The 18,450-nt window shown below is 35.6% G+C and overlaps 1 pseudogene; it reads left to right on the top strand.

Moving 5' to 3' along the window:
* LOC109071630 overlaps positions 1-18,450 on the top strand; it is a 104,794-nt pseudogene that overhangs the window by 14,712 nt on the left and 71,632 nt on the right.

Below are 18,450 nucleotides of genomic sequence, written 5' to 3'. Positions count from 1 at the left end.
TAAAAAGGCCTGCTATATATTTTTTATGTCTGATGGAAAAAAAACAAGACTATGCCTGTTTGAATCCAGAGTGTGAATCCAGGTTTTGTTGTTACTCTTTATGATGCTGTTTGCATGTTAAAGTAAACCTGTGAAAAAAAAAAAAAAAAAAAATACATACATATATATGTATGTGTATATATATATATATATATATATATATATATATATATTGTATATTTTAATGTATATATATAATGTTTGTATTTTTAATGTATAACAGATACCTGTCCATTCTATTTTTATTTAATACTAATTTATTACTCTAATTTTATAAGTTAACAGTTAATGTTTGGATAACGAGCAGTTGTCGGTCAGGAAAATTAACCGAAATGAGCATCCCTATTCAGTATGCATCAATATTTTGGTGAATATAAATTTAAATGTTTGGAAGAGATGACGTAATTTTTACTTAAATACAATAAATCTAGACAATTGATAAATCTTTATTATGTTTTAGGTATAATTATAGTAATATTTATGTGCACATACACACGTATGTATGTACATAAACTATATATATAAATGTGTGTGTATGTGTACAAGTAAGTGTGTTAATTTTTTTGCAACAATGACATTAAATTTGCTCAAGATGAAGGTAACTTTTACTATAATCAGTTTTTCAGTGCAAATACATAAATGTATATAGATTATATTATAGATATAATGGCAGTAATGTTAAAAGACTGTTCTAAAATCTTTCCATTTAGTAGTTTTTGTCTGCGTATTGTATTTTGAGAAGGCTTGTGGTCAGCTGGAAATGCTAGTGGGCCGCACCCACCGAAGGTATCGTAGCTGACTGAGACTGGTTTAATTACAGCAGCGGTTTTGCTGAGGATCTCTGACTAATGGCTGAGTGGACCAGTGTCATCAGTGGGGCAGGGCCCGATTACCCACAGTCCTGAGGCGGTTCTGCGGTTTACCTCAACAATCTCATCAGACAGACTGAGCAAAAATACTCCTTATTGTCGGGCTGTCCCTGGAGTTTGACTGAACTGACACATACTTTGCCCTGCCGCCAGTAATGAAAAGACCTCTGTCCACGGGTTGTGAGAAAACATCTCTCAGGTTATAAAGGGCAAAAGAAAACCACTGTTTGTGGGCAGCACTTGGGAAATAAACAAACATAACATTACCTATGCTGAAATAAGTGGGTTAATATTGCAGCAGAAGGAGTTGTCTTGGAATATAAAGCATGTTGTGAACTTGGCATGACCTAGATGTGTTTCTGTGTTGAGACCAGAATCTTTGGAATGAGGAATGGTAGTTTCAGCAAAGTCTAAGGCCACATCCACAAAGTTTTTCTTCTAAAAGTTTTGTCTTGTCAAAGTTGCCGGTCACTGAGGTATTTGCTTATTTCATAAGTGGTACATCTAGATGTTCCACTCAACAAAAATTTGATATATTATTGCTGAAGCATTTAGTGGTTGACCAATATGGGTTTTTCAGTGGCTGATATCTAGGCAGGATGCTGGATGATGACTGATTTTTTGCTAGTTTTATATATATAGTACAGTATAAAGTACAAAAGTCTTAGGCCACTTGTGAACGTTTATATTTTGCAACTTTCCCTATGTTTGAGATCATATTTGGGGTATTGTTATACATTTTATGTCAAAGCATTTCTTAGTTTTAGAAAATAATCATGTAATTTTGAAAATAATATTGTATTTGTATGATTTTAATATCTAGGTTTAAAGTGGATTGTGCATCTGCAGTTTTTGCTTAAAATTGCTCAAATTAAATAATTTTACATAGTATTTACTCAAAAACTTGTCAAGTGGTAAGAACCTCAGACTGACCAAATATTGTTAAATTAATTGATCTGAGGGATGCATTTCACACAGTTTATTTCTCTGTTCCAGCTCCGAAGACATGCAGTCCGAAGCAGTTTGTGTGTAAAGATCAGGTGACCTGCATCTCCAAAGGCTGGCGCTGTGATGGAGAGAAAGACTGTCCCGACGGCTCTGATGAAGCCACAGATATCTGTGAGTAAACCATTTTTATCCATCTTATCAGATACGTATGACGTGAAATGTTGAAATGTTTTGACTGTATAAACTGAAGCCAGATAAAGTCTAAGGTATTTAGTTGTGTGTGTGTGAGTGTACAAGTTAAAAATAGCTTTAAAATTTATCTCAAGATCTGTGTGATCTGTTGCATTGAGTAGAGTAGCACATGGGGGTTAAAGGCAGACAGACTGCAGTACCAAGTGTGGACTTGGGTGCTAAACATGCTGATTGGTTAAGTTCACACAGCATTGTGATTTCAACCACCATTTATTTGGATAATTTTCAAAATATTACTATTATTGTGTCATGAAATGTAGTTTTAAAAGTATTTCAGGCGAGAATGTAGTTGTTTAAACCTCAAATCTGTGGTTTATTTATAAAGACAGCGCCTATTTAAAAATGTGTTTCACCGATTTCAGAGACGATCAGCTCCACGCGATCAGTGGGAGCTCAGTGATCATGTATCCACCGAGAGCAGTCTCAACTCGGCTAGTCCTTCTGACATTTCAGGGCTCCAAACTGCGACTAAAACAGTCGCATTTGCGACCATAAATATTAATTTGCGACTGACGTTTTTGCTGAGGTCGCCACTGGCGACTACCCGCCGAAAGCTCCTCAGGATTTAACCGCTAAAAAAGTTATGATTTGCTTCATTCTAGCAGCGCCCCGTCTGTGATAAAACGAACTCGGGCCGAAGGTTAATACACACAACCACACCGCGTGTACAACAGCTTTCAGCCGAGATCGGCCCATAGAGAAAAAGCCGTCTTTCAGCCAGAAGTGTTTTGTAGAGTCGGGGCGGCTCTGGCCCATTATCTTCTCACCGATGCCGAGACTGAACCGACAGAGACGCATTTCAGCCAGAATCATCCCGAGTGTTATTGCTATCTGGGTATATATTTACATGTTATAACTTAAAAATTTGAATGTAATGCCTTTTTTCCTAATTGTTTTGCGATCAAATCTTTTGTTATGTTCACGTATTAAACTGAGACGATGCGCATCAAAGTTTTAGTGGAAAAAGAGAGTTTCAGACAGTCCTCATCTCTGCCGCACATCAGAGCTGATGCACACAGTCTGATAAACGCAGCTCCCCTGTGCAGCGACAGAGAAATGACGGAGACGTAAGGGAAAGTGCTGAAAATACAGCGTCTGTTTCGTGCACAACTTGAACAAACTAGAACAGGTAAAGCTGTCAGCTGTGTGAATATTGGCAATATCGTTAACAATTCTCGTTTATAATAATTACTAATATGGCTTCTTCTAAACAAGATCTGTGTTCTTTTAATGCGTGAACTTCATTATTTGAAGTGCAACTGCCATCCAATAATAGCAAAAAAAAACTCTGTGCTTTGTAACTTTTTAATAAAAAGTACCAGCTTTAAAATTATTCCGAATTCATAACGAAATTCAAACAATGCAGTTTTGGTGCTCCTTAATGGGGCAGGCACGGTCGCTTTAGCGCCTCAGTTCAAGGGCAAGTGAACCCATTTAATCTTTCTCTTTACTAATATAGTACATAATGAACATGAATTAACATCAAAAGGTAGGCTATTTTATAAGAGAGCCTACAGTACAACTTACTGAAATGTCTCGTGTGTGGAGCCCAAGCTACACTCAGTGGCCAAGTGATGCTTATGCTCCATGATACTGGTACAGATTCTGTGTAATGAACAATTCTTTGTGACTGTAGATTTCAAGCTGGAAAAGACATTTAGTTCCCACTTTAAGTGAACCTTAGTTCCCAGGTCATCTACAAGATGGATTAAAATGCTGATAAATTCAAGAAAAGATGAGACATAAACACATGACAGTATGATTGAAATGTTAAAATGCAAAAATAAATAAATAAATAATAATAATAAAATACATAAAACACTTTTATTCTGTGGCACCTAAAAAAAATTATTTGGCTCCTAAGTTTTTTCTTATAGGAGCCAATGGCTCCTTACTCGATTTTTTTGTTTGGAGCCCTGCATTTGCTGCTGGCTCTGATGTCTCTTTAGTGGTTAAACATGAAATATAATTCATTTTAGGTAAATCTAACAGGTAATCTTTGGTCTTTATTCAATTTATCTATATGTTAAAATGAAAATAAAAAGAGGCAATTGATATATTATTTCGTTTCATTGTAATGTAGGCTATATATACACATTTCCCCGAACTAAGTACATTTCTGTGGCTATTATTATGATTAAATGAAAACAAAAGGAGGCAGTGGTATTTGATATCCTATTTTGTCTTATTGTAAATATACAGTGAGGAAAATTGCAGTAGCTAAGGCGACCTGACAGATGTTATCAAGTACACCGCTGTTTGCAGAATTACCGGACATGCGTCGTCCTGTCTGCGGGAGATTACACTCCCGAGTCGAACTCGCAAAGTCCAAACTACCGAGGATGCAAGTCCGAAATTTGCATACTTTGTATTAAGAAACACGCACAGACCTACGTCACCAGACTATTTGCCTAATCTTCCCGGTACTTTAGACCACGGTGGAAACGCAGAAAGCAACAGGTCTGGGGGGAAAATAGTTCCTGCGAAAAAAAAGTTCCTGGTACATTTGTTACGGGTTTAAATTCGGTGGAAATTCAGGCAAGTGATCTGTGTGTGTCAGCTCAACTCAAATGTAAAAAACAGGAGCCGGGCTCTTTTTATTTAACACTGACCAACTCATAAATGTTTCCGTATATGCAGAACTAATGAAGCTGGTTGTACCGCACCTCACTTCACATCTGTCACACAAGCCAGACACTCTCACAGCAGGCGGCCATGATGGTTCCACCATCAGCATTTGGGTAGTGCTTTACTGTCCAGCAGCAGAACAGACAGAGCTAGTTAAGTGTTTACATATGACCTTCTGAGTTGTAATTGCAGAGCCTTTTCATCCTCTCAAACTGCAAACATCCTTTCTTTGCTAAGTATGCTAGTCTGTGTTTACATCTAATGTTTTTTCCTCATTTACCCTTTCTATGTTACACTAATTTACTGGAGGAAATTGTGGGCTTCTCTTTCTTGATGTTTTTGTGTTTGGCTTTCGTGTTTAACTTTTCATGTCCCCCCACCCCCCCAAGCTCCTTGCAAAAAGTACTGTGGCTGACACACTGTGGTATGTTATGGTAATACTAGCATTGAACTGAAGTTTTACAAAACCAAAAATACTCAATTTAACTCAATATTTTCGATTCGATTGTCATGTGCATCTCGTCAGTAAAGCCGGTCCCTTGATTAGTAGTAAATCACCATCACCTTCTTTCAGATTGAGCGGCTTTCACTACACAGAGCCGTAATTCACTGACAAACTAGCCGATATCACGTTCGAAATCGAATGCGATTCATCTGCGATTATTAGGCGATTTGAAAGCAGATGATGCTGATTTAGTACTAATCATGGGACCGGCTTTACTGACGAGATGCACACGACAATCGAATGCTATTAATTGCACAGCCCTAACCTGTACGGATTTTACTAGTTGGGCTTTTCCTGAACATCTTGCCAAACTGAAATGTATTGTTTAACTTTTCTCAAGCTTTTTTGTTATTCAGATATGTTATTACTCAGAGTATTTCTATTTGTTAACCAAAGAGGGTTACAAAAGGCTAAACTATTCTGTGTTTGACTCAAATTGAAAGAATAAAGAGTTTAATTTCTATTAAGATTTATAGGGATTTTTAGATGTAGCCTAATTAGCGATTTGAATAATTAAGTTACTTATTGAGTAACTAAGTTACTTTTCAGACAGAGTAATTAGTAAAGTAATTTAAATACAATATTGATGATGTAATAGTACTTAATTACTTTTTGAAAGTAACTTACCCAACACTGTAGGTAATTCTTTGATATTTACTGTGATACTGAAGTGGTACTGGTACTGTGGTACTGTAATCCATCTTACATTTACATTTAGTCATTTTGCAGACGCTTTTATCCAAAGCGACTTACAATTGAGGGATACATAAAGCGATTCTTCTTAAAAAGGCAAACAGAGACAGGAAGTGCTCGTAATACCAAGTTTTAGACATTGTTCAAATAAGTACAGGCTAGAAAGAGAAGGAATAAATAAAGAGAAAGACAGTGTTTTTTTTTTGTTTTTGTTTTTTTAATTGTCAGGGATTCCTCATTCCGGATAGGGGTGGGAAGATCATTCCACCAGCCAGGAATGGTGAACGAGAATGTTCTGGAAAGTGATTTTGAGCCTCTCTGTGATGGTACCACAAGGCGTCGCTCACTAGCGACTTCTAGAGGGGATGTAGATTCGTAGTAGTGAGTGGAAGTAGGCGGGTGCTGAGCCTGTGGCTGTTCTATATGCAAGCATCAATGTCTTGAACTTGATGCGAGGCGCAACCGGTAGTCAGTGCAAGGAGATAAAGAGAGGTGTAACATGGGCTCTTTTGGGCTCTGTGAAGACCAGTAGTGCCGCTGCATTTTGAATCATTCGTAGAGGTTAGATTGTGCTTGATGTAAGTCCAGCCAGACGAGCATTGCAGTAGTCCTGCCTAGAAATGACAAGGGCCTGGACAAGAAGTTGTGCTACATTCTCCGTTAAAAAGGGCCTGATCTTTCTGATGTTTTTTTCTGATCTTTCTGATGTGCAATGCAATCCAGCAAGATCGAGCAGTCTTTGCTATGTGGTCTTTGATGGTCAATTACAAAAAATGCACAGCTTCTCTTTAAATTTACCATGGCTGGTCTTGGGATCTAATGGTAATACCATGATACATTTATATATTCTATGGTGCTAAATAAATTCCATGCTTAAAAAGCATGGGATTCCTGAGTGCATCAAAAATACTATGGTGTTACCATTGTCAGTATCCAAGAAACCACACTTACAGTACAGTACTTAAAAGGTATCATGTCAACAGAGTATCATTCTTTTGGAATAGAACAATGCACTAATATGGTACTTTGGACATGTACCGTAGTAGTACCATGGATTTCTTGGATATACCATGGTGTACCTTGTAAATATTATGGTAAATTAATTTCAGTTTAATTGTATGAGAGTCTGATTAGGGTTGTGACGGAGAGGAAATTACCCCACCAGTTAATCGACATGTGACAACACCGATAATACCGGGATCACCATGGGGGGTGGTGGCGTTCCCTCTTTTCCTCGCTTTCCTTCGCTTTTAAATAGCACTATAAAAGCTATGCACATTTTACTTTCACTTTCAAATAGCGGCAATTCGGTGTAAAGCAATTGTTCGTTTTTAGTTCGTTTGAATTTTTCCTCACTTTTCTTCGCTTTTAAATAGCTAAAAAACGCCGTGTGCATTTAACTGCATTTCGCATTTTGTTATCAGTTGCATTTCGAATTAGCGGCAGTTCAGCATCAGTTGCTTGAATGCAACAACAAAATACAACTTCAAAATCACTTTATAAAACAGAACTTTTTTTAACAAAACAAAAAAAAATAAACCATGCTATAGGGCAGGCTATGCCTAATATAAAATAACAAATAACTTACATAAAGTTAAAAGTAAACATGTATAATATATAACCAAATAAATATATACCAAATAAATATTCTACTTTTTGTAGAAACAGTTATAAACCAATATGGTGTTTGCAAACAGTGATTACCTTTTTGTGGGCGGAGCCTATCTGGTGGCAGAAAATTTAAGTTTTAAAGTAGCAGTCTACGGAAGCCATGCAGTAAAAGAATAAAGGTAATTTTTAGTTTTTATTTGAATTTTTTGTCACAATGCCTAGATTATATCAATCTGATAAGAAAAATACTGATAACAATTCTGGTAAGAGAAATCAATTCGTCATTCTCTCTCTTCCTCTCTGCTCAGAATCATGAGTTTGTAATTCCACACTTCTGGCTTTTTTTTCCCCCCTCAGAAATGACAATCTTGCAATTGTTGAGATAAATTGAGTTGTAAAGGCTGAACTAGGAATCTTGCATTTGCGAGAAAATAGGTAAATGTTATAGGTTTAAATAGTTGGCTATTTCATGCTGTAACTGCAGGGCTAATACAATATGTCACCTATGAACTGCATATGTGAATATTATGTAGACAAATTGTTTAATGCTTAAAATTTGTTTAAATGTATGCTTTAAAAGTAGGGCAATCATAGTAGGTTTCTTCCATAGTCTGTCCATTTAAACGCCTGCATTTAGCTTCAAATGGCATCTTTGACAAAAGTATTCTAGAAAAATAATTTGCATTATTCACATCCAAAGGCACAACAATACATATTTTTGTCTTATTCCATGGATTTTACCCGTTTCCCTCCACTTGTTCCCAGTGTTTTCCTGTCACCACAATGCGTGCGCAGCTGCATGTGACGTAACTGTGACAAATTGGTCTATTACTATGATGTCCAAAAATCCATGGTAATACCATGGTACATTTTTTGTAAGCAACATTCAGTCTCTGCCAAGTGAATAACAGAATACCAGCTCCCCTTGCAAAAAAATAAATAAATTACTGTGATAATACCATGGTACATTCATGGTACATTCATAGGTTTATGGACTGTGATGAGAAATTCACATGGGACTCCCCAAAATAAATGGCCCATCATTTGGGCGTCTTATATAGCTCCCGGGTGTTTGAGAACAAGGTGCTCAAAGCACGTAAACATCAAAGAGTTTTCCGCCCACAAATAAACTCTCTTCTACCATCCCACCATCTGTCGCTCAAAAAGCGCCACTAATATAATTTCAATGCCACTAATGCAGTTTGGCTGAACACACAAAGGGGCTTTTCGTTAGATGGAAACTCTGAACTTCGGATTTATCATGATCTTTTTCTGCCAATTACACACTTAATCCTCTTTCTTAAACCCATTTCCAACACTTTAAATTCAAGACAAAGGCATGTACCGGCTGTCAGCATTTCAAATGAGAATGCCCATAAATTGTATAGTTGTTATCACGTCTAATCCTGGTCTTAACTGTCGTTTTGTTTTTAGAGGCTTTGTGAAGTCACTAGGCGGTGTCTGCCGGATGTAACACCATTGAAGAGATTAAATGAAATGGGTTGCAGAAACCTGTTTATCAATTGTTCTGGTTTTGAAACACAAACACACTCATTCAGACCCAAGTCTGGTGGCTGTTGCTCAGGGTTCAGTTGAGACTTGTCTTGTTGTGCTACGAAGGTGTGCTGTGTTTGAAGGTTGTTCTCTAGTTCAGGTTAATTTCTAACTAACAGACTGAGTTCCCACCAGTGCCATGCTGCCAGAACAAATAAATCTTGCCCTCCTTTTCGTTCTCTCGCTTTTTTGTTTCCGTCTCCCTTTCTCTTTGGGTGTAAATCAGAGATTTCAACAAACCTGGCGCCCAGCGTGCGGCTTGTTTATATATTTTAGTAGGTCAGTATATCATTGGAAAAGCACTGAAATAAGAGACAAGAGCCCTGAGGAACTCTGTTTCACTCGTTCTCTCTCTCCTACAATAAAGAGAGAAGATAGAAGATTGAGAAGGGTTTGGTGACGTTATCTATCACAATTTCTAATGCACCTGTTGTGAAAGTCAATTGTTGCATGCATCTCTAAATGTGAAGGTAACACTTATATATGGAACTGATGGATTAGAGATGTGTATTGAGGTTGGTCATTTTGTCTGCTCAATTACTTGACACTTTTAAAATAATTTTTTTATATTAATAATAATATATGTAGTAGTAGTAGTAATAATAATAATAATCATTTATAACATTTAATTTTAATTGAAAAAATATTGTTATTATTATTGCTAGTAATATATAAGTGTATTTATTAAATACACTAACGGTCAAAAGTTTGGAATAATTTCAGTTTTTAAAAATGTCTTTTGATCTCCCATGCTGAATTCTTTTTTTTGAAAGTATGTTTTTGTGGTATTTTTGTTTAATTTTATTAGAATTTTATGTTTGGTTTTGGAATGTTTGTTTTTTTATGTTGTTTTTTTGATTAATTTTCAGCAGTCATCACTCCAGTCTTCATAGTCATGTGATCCTTTAGAAATTATTGTAATATGCTGATTTGGTGCTCAGTTGTTATCAGTTGTTAATAATGGTGCTTAATCTGCTTATTATTACTAGCATTGTTGAATACAATTTTTTTCAGCTTAATATACAAAAATATTAAGCAGCACAACTGTTTTAGCATTGATAATAAAAATAAATGTTTTTGGGGCACCAAATCAGCATATTGGAATGATTTCTGAAGTATCATGTACAACTTTTGTGACATTTTAAAATAAATTCAAATAGTTGTGAAATTTTTGTGTAATTTTAAATTGTATTTATTTTTTTCTTTTTATTTTTATTTTAAAATAAATTCAAATAGTAGGTATTTTAAATAGTAATTTTGATAATATAAATGCAGCATAGGCGAGTATGAGAGACTTAATTTAATTATTTAAATAATATTATTTTTTTCCTTTTGTGCGGTTGTTTAAATATATTTATATATTATTTGTTTTGGTCCCTGTCAATTGCAGAAATTAAAAAGAGGCTCCTTTTTGGCATGTATGTGTTTAGTTGTTTTGTTTTAGTTTATTAGTGTGAAATGAAATATTTTTATAAACTGGTCAGCTCAATTATTGCCTTTTTCTTGTTTGATAATTGGCACTTCTATATGTGGCTACTGGTGCCCATCCTTAGTGTGTGTAAGCACTGAGCCAGCCTTAGAAGTATAATATAGTGAGTCATGCGCTTTTTCATTTAGACTTGTGTCTTAATTGCACGACTGTTCCCAGGTGTCTTATCTAAGCTGCAATTACCCTCCAGAGGTAAAGACAGACTCTCACAGTCTGGCTATGTCAGGTCATCATGCTGCACGCCCGTGGAGCTCAACTGACTCATCTTTCCCAGGCGTACTTTAATACGCAAAATGAGATATCAAATTCTCTTAGTGACATTTTTCCAGTTTTGTTCTTTTCTCCTCTCTCATTTGTGGCTTCTCTGTGCATTTGTTTCAGTTTCTTTGCCTTTGATTTTAAATTTCAGCTGTGTTCCAAACCCTTGTGAGCCACCTACCTAGACAGCTTGACTTGGCATCATAGGCGTGTCCCTGGCGCAGAGGCGGTCCTAGTCACTAGATTGTAAATTTGTACTGACTTTAAAAAGGAGAATTATTTGTCATATTTACATGCATTGTAAAAACATCTGTGAAGTTTATAGTAAAAAATGGCAGCTGTGGTTGCCAGAACTTTACTGCAATATATCAAATTACTAAAATCAGTTTTTTTCCTGTATAATACTGACAACCACCTTGAAAAACAGGTGATTATTAGAAACACGAAGTTCATCACAAGAAGCTAACTTTTCCAGGTAAATACTAATATATAGAAGGTGCATGGTGATACACACAAATACAAAACTCTATCATGTAGGGGTGGACGATTATGCCGGTAGACACTATTAACCTGTAGAAATGTTTCAACCGGTAGAGATTTTGGACTATCGTCTATCGCGGTTACACTATCTGGTGACATTGCTGTGACACGTCATCATGAAAACTTAACGTTTCCATGCGTTTAGAAGCATTTTAAATATTGGCATCGGCCAATAAGTTTTTCTGCTTGGCCGATGTGTTCGAGGCGGGACTTTTATTTTGACAGTGCACCGGACATTTATTTTGACGGTGCTGAGAGCGGCAGTGGCAGTGCTCACATTCCCCCTCTTGTCGTCGTTTACAGTTCTGTCTAATATGGATAAAAGTCTGACTAATAATCAGATAGAACGGTTAAACAAAGGAATTAATGTATACAAAAAGTATTATAATGATTGCTTTTATATTATAAGTAATAGAAAGGCAAACATTATAATACTTTCTCGTTTGCCTTCCAGCATTAAGCAAATACGCATTTATATAATTTAAACAAATCTTTGAATGACTAATGAACATTTTATTTCAAAAACCTTGCAAACATAGTCGAATCCAGCTGCGAGATCATTTTTATCCAGCATGATCCTGTGTTCTCTGTGTGATGGTCAGTCCATGTGAATTAAATGCTTTAAACTTTAAACTTGTGATTTCTAATTATGCTACGCTTTATGCATTTGCCCACTGTCATATTCATGTCATTTTCACTGTGTGCTGTATGTAAAATGAGTTTTACCCTGGCTTTATTTGAAAAATATGATTTCCAATGCACACAAACTTCCCGGAATACTGAGTGCCCTGTTGCAGTCTGTACTTCATTTTTAATTATATTTTGATTAAATATTTATTTATTTGTGAAAAATACTTTGTCATCTAAAGTATAAGTATGTTTATTTTACACATTCATTTTTTAATCCTGTCATATAGATTAAGGGAATTTACTGTAAACCAAGTAACAGATTTTTACCATAGCATTTTTACGTTGTTTTGCTGTCAAAATTATGGTAATTTTTGCACAACATACAAAATGTTGTAGGATTGTTGCTCAAGCACTGAATAGGTTACCCATTACAAGATCTTTCATCTAATCGTTTTTTATTCTGCGGGAGAATATGGTTTTCATTAGGAATGTCTATTTAATTCTATTTACAATAAGAATGCTGTTTTTTCAGTGTGTAGAATATCACTGAATGCTTTTATGGCCAGCATGACTGAGGTCAGGGCAGAAAACAGGACCAGATGTATGCAAAAATGCTTTAGTGAAGGAAAAGCTTTCATCTGTGTGGGGCAGGTTTAGTCCATGGAAGAATTTTTTTCTTTTTTTAAATTAATATAAAGGAGACACCAACTGAACCCAATGTATTGGTAAATCAGCAGTCTTGTTCCAGAAAGCTCTGGGGAAATGAGAGCACTCAGCGTGGGGCCACATGCATTTGAGTATGTAAATGCTGTCTTTTTACATTCAGATGCTGTTTTAGACTCCTTGATTGAATGGGTGAGGAGGAGTGATTATTCAGTGTAATTTGCACTTGTGTAAGGCTGTTGCCACCCACAGCCGCCCCTGAGGAGACTGATATCTGTCCGTGTCATTTACAGCGATTACTAGGATTGAGAGAAGGTCATCAAGACATGTGACCTGCAGAGAAAGGTGAAAGATGGATAACTAGTTTTGTCCCTCATGAGATTTGTCACTGAGTAGAGGCTTTTGATTCAGTCGACCATTAGTTTGTTTAAATCTGCATATTGAAGTGCTATATATAAATGCTAAGGTTTTATATAATGTTACTATGAACCACGCAATTACTAATAATTATTAAATCAAATATATATATATGTATACCATTCTTACCAAATTCTTGCCAGAAAACAATGCAATGAAGTGTATGTGGACATTTTGTTTATAAATATTTTATGTTTGTATGCTCTTATACTTCTGGAAAACAAAGAGGGCATTGTAAACCATATTAAAAACATTATTATAGAGTCTTTTATTGCCAAACTTTAACATTTATCTTGCCTATGAGTCATAAAAGTATTAAATTTTATCTTGTTTTATAATTTATATTATCGTTAAGATGATCTTAATATGCCCACAAGTCTGGTGTCTTAACCAACCAAGGTCTATTCACATAAATGTGTTTTAGTTCCAATAAATATATTGAATTTATCAGTAATTATTTATTTATTGATTTATTCTCCTTACAGTGGAGTCACATGAGAGAAATTGCAGCAAAATTTCTGTAGCAAAAGGTACATTGTCTCTTCTCAATAGCATAGAGATATAAGAAGCCACGCTCACACAAACCGAGCAGTTTTTTGTTGCTCAATGTGGCAAATTCATATGATTAACTTGAAAATGAGTGACGTTTTTCGCCAAAACTTGAATCTCCCGGTCATGCAGATACGTACTAGAATGATTGGATTTTCCATGGAAATTTCACAGAGCAATGGTAAATATCAGGTTTTGTACTTATTATTATTATTTTGGGGTCAAAATGACACACTACTTGGAAGTACCTGTTAATGTATTTAAGAATTCATAAATATACATTTTTGTTTTATTCTTTTGTAATTCACTGTTTTTTATTTTGATAGAACACACAAAAAAACATTACAACAAAGGAGAGAAAACCTATTAAATAAACCTCTACCCACACAGAACCTCCCCCATCGCACCCCAGGACCCAGATAAACACAAAAGTAAAACAATATAAAATCCAAAACATATATTAAAAATATATAAAAACTGAATAGGTAATAATATTAACAACAGAATGACATCATTAGATCAAATGACCAAAATCTTCAAGATTATGGAAATCCAGTTCTTCCAAATAGTTAGAGTAGCAGGTTTTGCGTGATTTGTCCATGCAGAAGACCAGATATAGTATTTCCAATAAGGAAAGAATCCAGTGCTTAGCAGAAAGGTCATGAGGGGTAGACATTTTTGTTTTAACCCAACCTCTGGTAATTTAGAGAGGGAAGGTCAAAATTCATGAATGAAGAAGCAACGGTGTAACAGGAATAATATGTGAATGAATGGAAGTGTAGGAATGAACTATTTGAGGTCGGATGAGGAATGACCTTGGTAGCTAATTAGTATTCTGGACAGAAGAAACTGCGATCAGAGCTTCATTTCATCACCTGACCTGATTCATCTGTTATTGGGAATAGAAAACAGAAGGTTTGCAAGGACACTGGGTTAATGGCGTGTCATCACTGACCCTGGATCAGCTGGTCAAAGACAGCATAAAATTAAGTGTCAAAAAAGGAACTCCACTGTGGCGGCGAAGATAACGGGAGGTCAAGGACAATTTGTTTAAAGACCAATTTGTTCGGCTACCAAGCTTTTTTGAGAGCATGCAGAACAAGAAGCAACGGTCATTGGATGAATAAATAATTCAGATCGTTTAATGCTTAGTGAGGTTGTTTTGTAATGCAGTTAAGCCTTAGACCATGATTTATGTATTTTAAAAGAATAGGCCTACATATACACATTTCTTGAATCTTGTAGCATGTATTTTACATGATGTGGGAAATGCTTGTAATATGCGCAGAGCAAAGAAGTGTTGGACGTTACCGCTGGGCCAATGCAGGCGGACATTATTATGGGCTTGTTCATCAGAGCTGAAAGTAGCATGAATGAGACTGAGAGACAGAAACAGACCATTTAATTGGGGAGAGGAAACGGTGCATCTTGCACACACAATTTACAAAAGCACAACAGGGAAGCCAAATGGGAGGTCATTATGTAACTAGGGTTAAGGATAGGATAAGCTGAGTTTAGACGCATATATACAGACTCCTCACATAGTATTTAGACTCCCTGTGGCTCCACTCAAGTGATTAAGTTAATCTTGACAGCATGAACCCTGGTTCACTCAAAGTCATCTTCCCCTGCCATGAGAATTGTTTGTTCTTAAAATATAAGACTGTTACCATATTTGTATAATTATTTATGCATATTATATAGCTTACTTATTTTTAGTTAATTTTAAAGGTCTTATATGTAGGATTGACACTGAGTGGTTGAACTAAGTATTACAGTCCAAATTCAAAATATTGGAGAGGGTTATTTTCACCCATCCCCTCCTCCTCAGACTTGACGCACACGCAGGTTGCCAGATTGTCGACACAAACAGGAACGAGCGCACTCGATGATGAATGAAATGAAATATGCTGTGTTTTCCATCAACTGACAACCCGGGGTGCCGAAATACAATTGGGTAAACCGGTAGTGGGCGGGTTTCAAAACCAAAACAAAGATCGACATTCCGTCCCGGAACGCACATTTTCAAAGGAGAATAACTGACTGTAGCATTGTTTTTCAGATAAACAAGTATGTTAACTTAGCATGTTTCTTAAATATCTGCAAACATATTATGGTATTTTTATGCTTTAGCAGAGTCAAAAACTTACATACAGCACCTTTAAAATATAGGAGCATTACGATTTTTTTGTATTTATTTATTTGTTTATTTACCTTTTTCTTAAAATGTAGTACCTTTAATATATTAGTGTTAATTTATATTTATTTTTCATTTTAATGTGTATATTGTAATATACATTTTTCCTACTTTTTTTTTTTAAATACAGCATTAGGATTTGTTTTGCATTTACATTATTTTCAGTTAATTAAGAAAACATTTTAAGTACTTTCTCATTGCTATAATTCATCTGGAATTTTAATTTCTTTTTTTCTTTTTTTAATGGACATTATTGTGATAAAGCACTATAATGTAGCTAACTGTATTGTTAATATAAGCATAAATGAAAGATCTTAAAAGATAACAATGGAACACATTAACAACACACAAAATGAATAATGTCGCAATGTTAACTAGTTATCCTTAATATCCTGGTCCTTTACTTGAAGCAAAATATTTGTTTTGGTTTGAAATATGACTTAGACCTGTTCATGAGATGGTTAGATTAGTTGTTTAAAGTATTTGTTTTCTTTAATAATAGCTTTATATCTGTTTATCTGTGGATGTCCACTCTGTTTCCTCCCCCAGCCCCCTCACTCGGTTGTGTTTAGTGCATGTGCTTCAGGGTGTCTGTGACAGTGCAGGAAGGAAGCAGTCGTCGCCTGTATGAAAGAGCTGCTGTTAGCAAATGGCCAATGACTTCCCAGTTCACTCAAAGATCACAGAGATATGCCCCCAATTCACTCACTCACACTCATTGTGAAACATCTGTCTGTCTGCTCCCTTGCATGTTTTCCTCATTCGCAAAACTGCTTTTTGCATGCCAGCATCACCCCTTCTCTGTTCCATTTCATTACACTTTTTGGGCACATTTTAAAAGATTTAGGACTTAGTTGTATTTAAGCAGAATTAGGATTAGTTGGTGAGTTTTGTTCAGATAGCCTTTTCTTCTCCACACTTGAATCTTTTTGGTTAGTGTTTCAGACGGGTAGCAGTGGCTGAAGAGACGTTTGAACTTGAAGATCTGGATTTAGGCTTTGCTTGAATTGTTACCCTGCCAGCAAACCCTGAGAGGGAAGGATCTCAAAGCTTCGTTATACAACACAGAGGTGGAGAGAGGGTCATAAAAAGAGCCTGTGGATTTTATTAAGTGTTTCAAAGAAGTCTCTTATGCTCACCAAGGCTGCATTTATTTAGCCAAACATATAGTAATATTTCGAAATATTTTTACATTTTAAAATAGCTGTTTTATATTAAAATATATTTTAAAATGTATTTTATTCCTGTGATGGCCGTTACTCCAATCTTTAGTGTCTGAAATCATTCTAATATGCTGATTTGGTGATTATTATAATATTTTAATGGAAACCATGCGAAAAAAAAATTCAGCATAATAGAAAAAAAAATTCAGCATAATAGAAAATTCAAAATATTTTTTTAATAGGTTTTTTTGTAGCAATGTAAACACGTGTGCATCTGAGTGGCACTGCATGACCCACTGGATACTTGTGTAACAGTATACTTTGGCTTCCATTCACTTCACATAACTTATTCCATTCACACAGCTAACTCAGTAAAACAGACTGTGTAACCATGAGGAAGAATTAGAGGAAGTCTGACATGCAGATGCAAAGACTTTGCAACTTTTACTTTTCTGCAGTAAATATACATTTAATAAATACAATTTAAAATTAATTTCTTTCAGTTTCCCAGGTTGCTGACCTCTGGTCTATGTAAAACTCCTTAGGATGTGCGTTACTGGTTTCCTTCCCATCATATCAGATGATAGATGGATGATGTCATGTGATATTAATCAGAAAAATATAAATATGAAGCAGGAGAAAGAGTAAAAGAGTAAGTTACACAATGTTCCTTCCTGAATTTAGTGGAACAGCTGAAATTAAACAGCCTGGTTTGGAAAGATGGGGGCTGTTTGGATCGGGTATGTGTTGGTGTTGCTGGAGAGCTTCATTACAGGAATGGAAGTATTCATTGTGATCTTTGGAGTTACATAAGTACAAAATCATTGTACAGTTATGGATAGATATTCCTATATCAAGATTTAATAAGGTTCGTAATAATCTTCAAAATAAGCTAGCCTTTTTTCCCCTTGTTTGTATGGGTGGAGAAAAATACCCTTATTAGCACACTTTTCACAAATCCAGTCAAATCCCAATGGATCATATCCAGTCCCATTCTACATTCTCTCACAATGAATATGTTTCCATGTGAAAATGTTACATTACATGAGTTTATGGTTTGCAAATGCTGTTAACTGTTGCCTTTGATAGTTCAATCAAGATATTTTCATTCAGCTTTTATGGCATTGCTTGAGAATAGATTTTGAACTAAAATGGAAGTTAATTTATGGGTCTGTTCCAAAATCTGGTGAGCTGCCCACACAGGCAGTTGCCTTCTATGGCAGTATTCTAGCAGAGATAGAACCTCTGAATTGATTTTGAACATTTTACATAGAAATAAATTGCTTCCTACATAGGAAGCTCACTAGATTTTGGAACAGAGCTGTAATGTTGCCCTTGATATAAAATTCAAGCTCTGTTGGGGCCTCCCACAGAAATGTTTTTTTCAGTCTGTTTTTGCCAAGCTTTAATGAACCAAATAAGCACGTTGGCCCCTTAATTTCTGT

Source organism: Cyprinus carpio, chromosome A23 (genome assembly GCF_018340385.1).
Source record: "Cyprinus carpio isolate SPL01 chromosome A23, ASM1834038v1, whole genome shotgun sequence".
Taxonomy (NCBI): Eukaryota; Metazoa; Chordata; class Actinopteri; order Cypriniformes; family Cyprinidae; genus Cyprinus; species Cyprinus carpio.
Note: the sequence above shows the minus strand (reverse complement) of the source record. Positions and strands in the feature narration are given on the sequence as shown.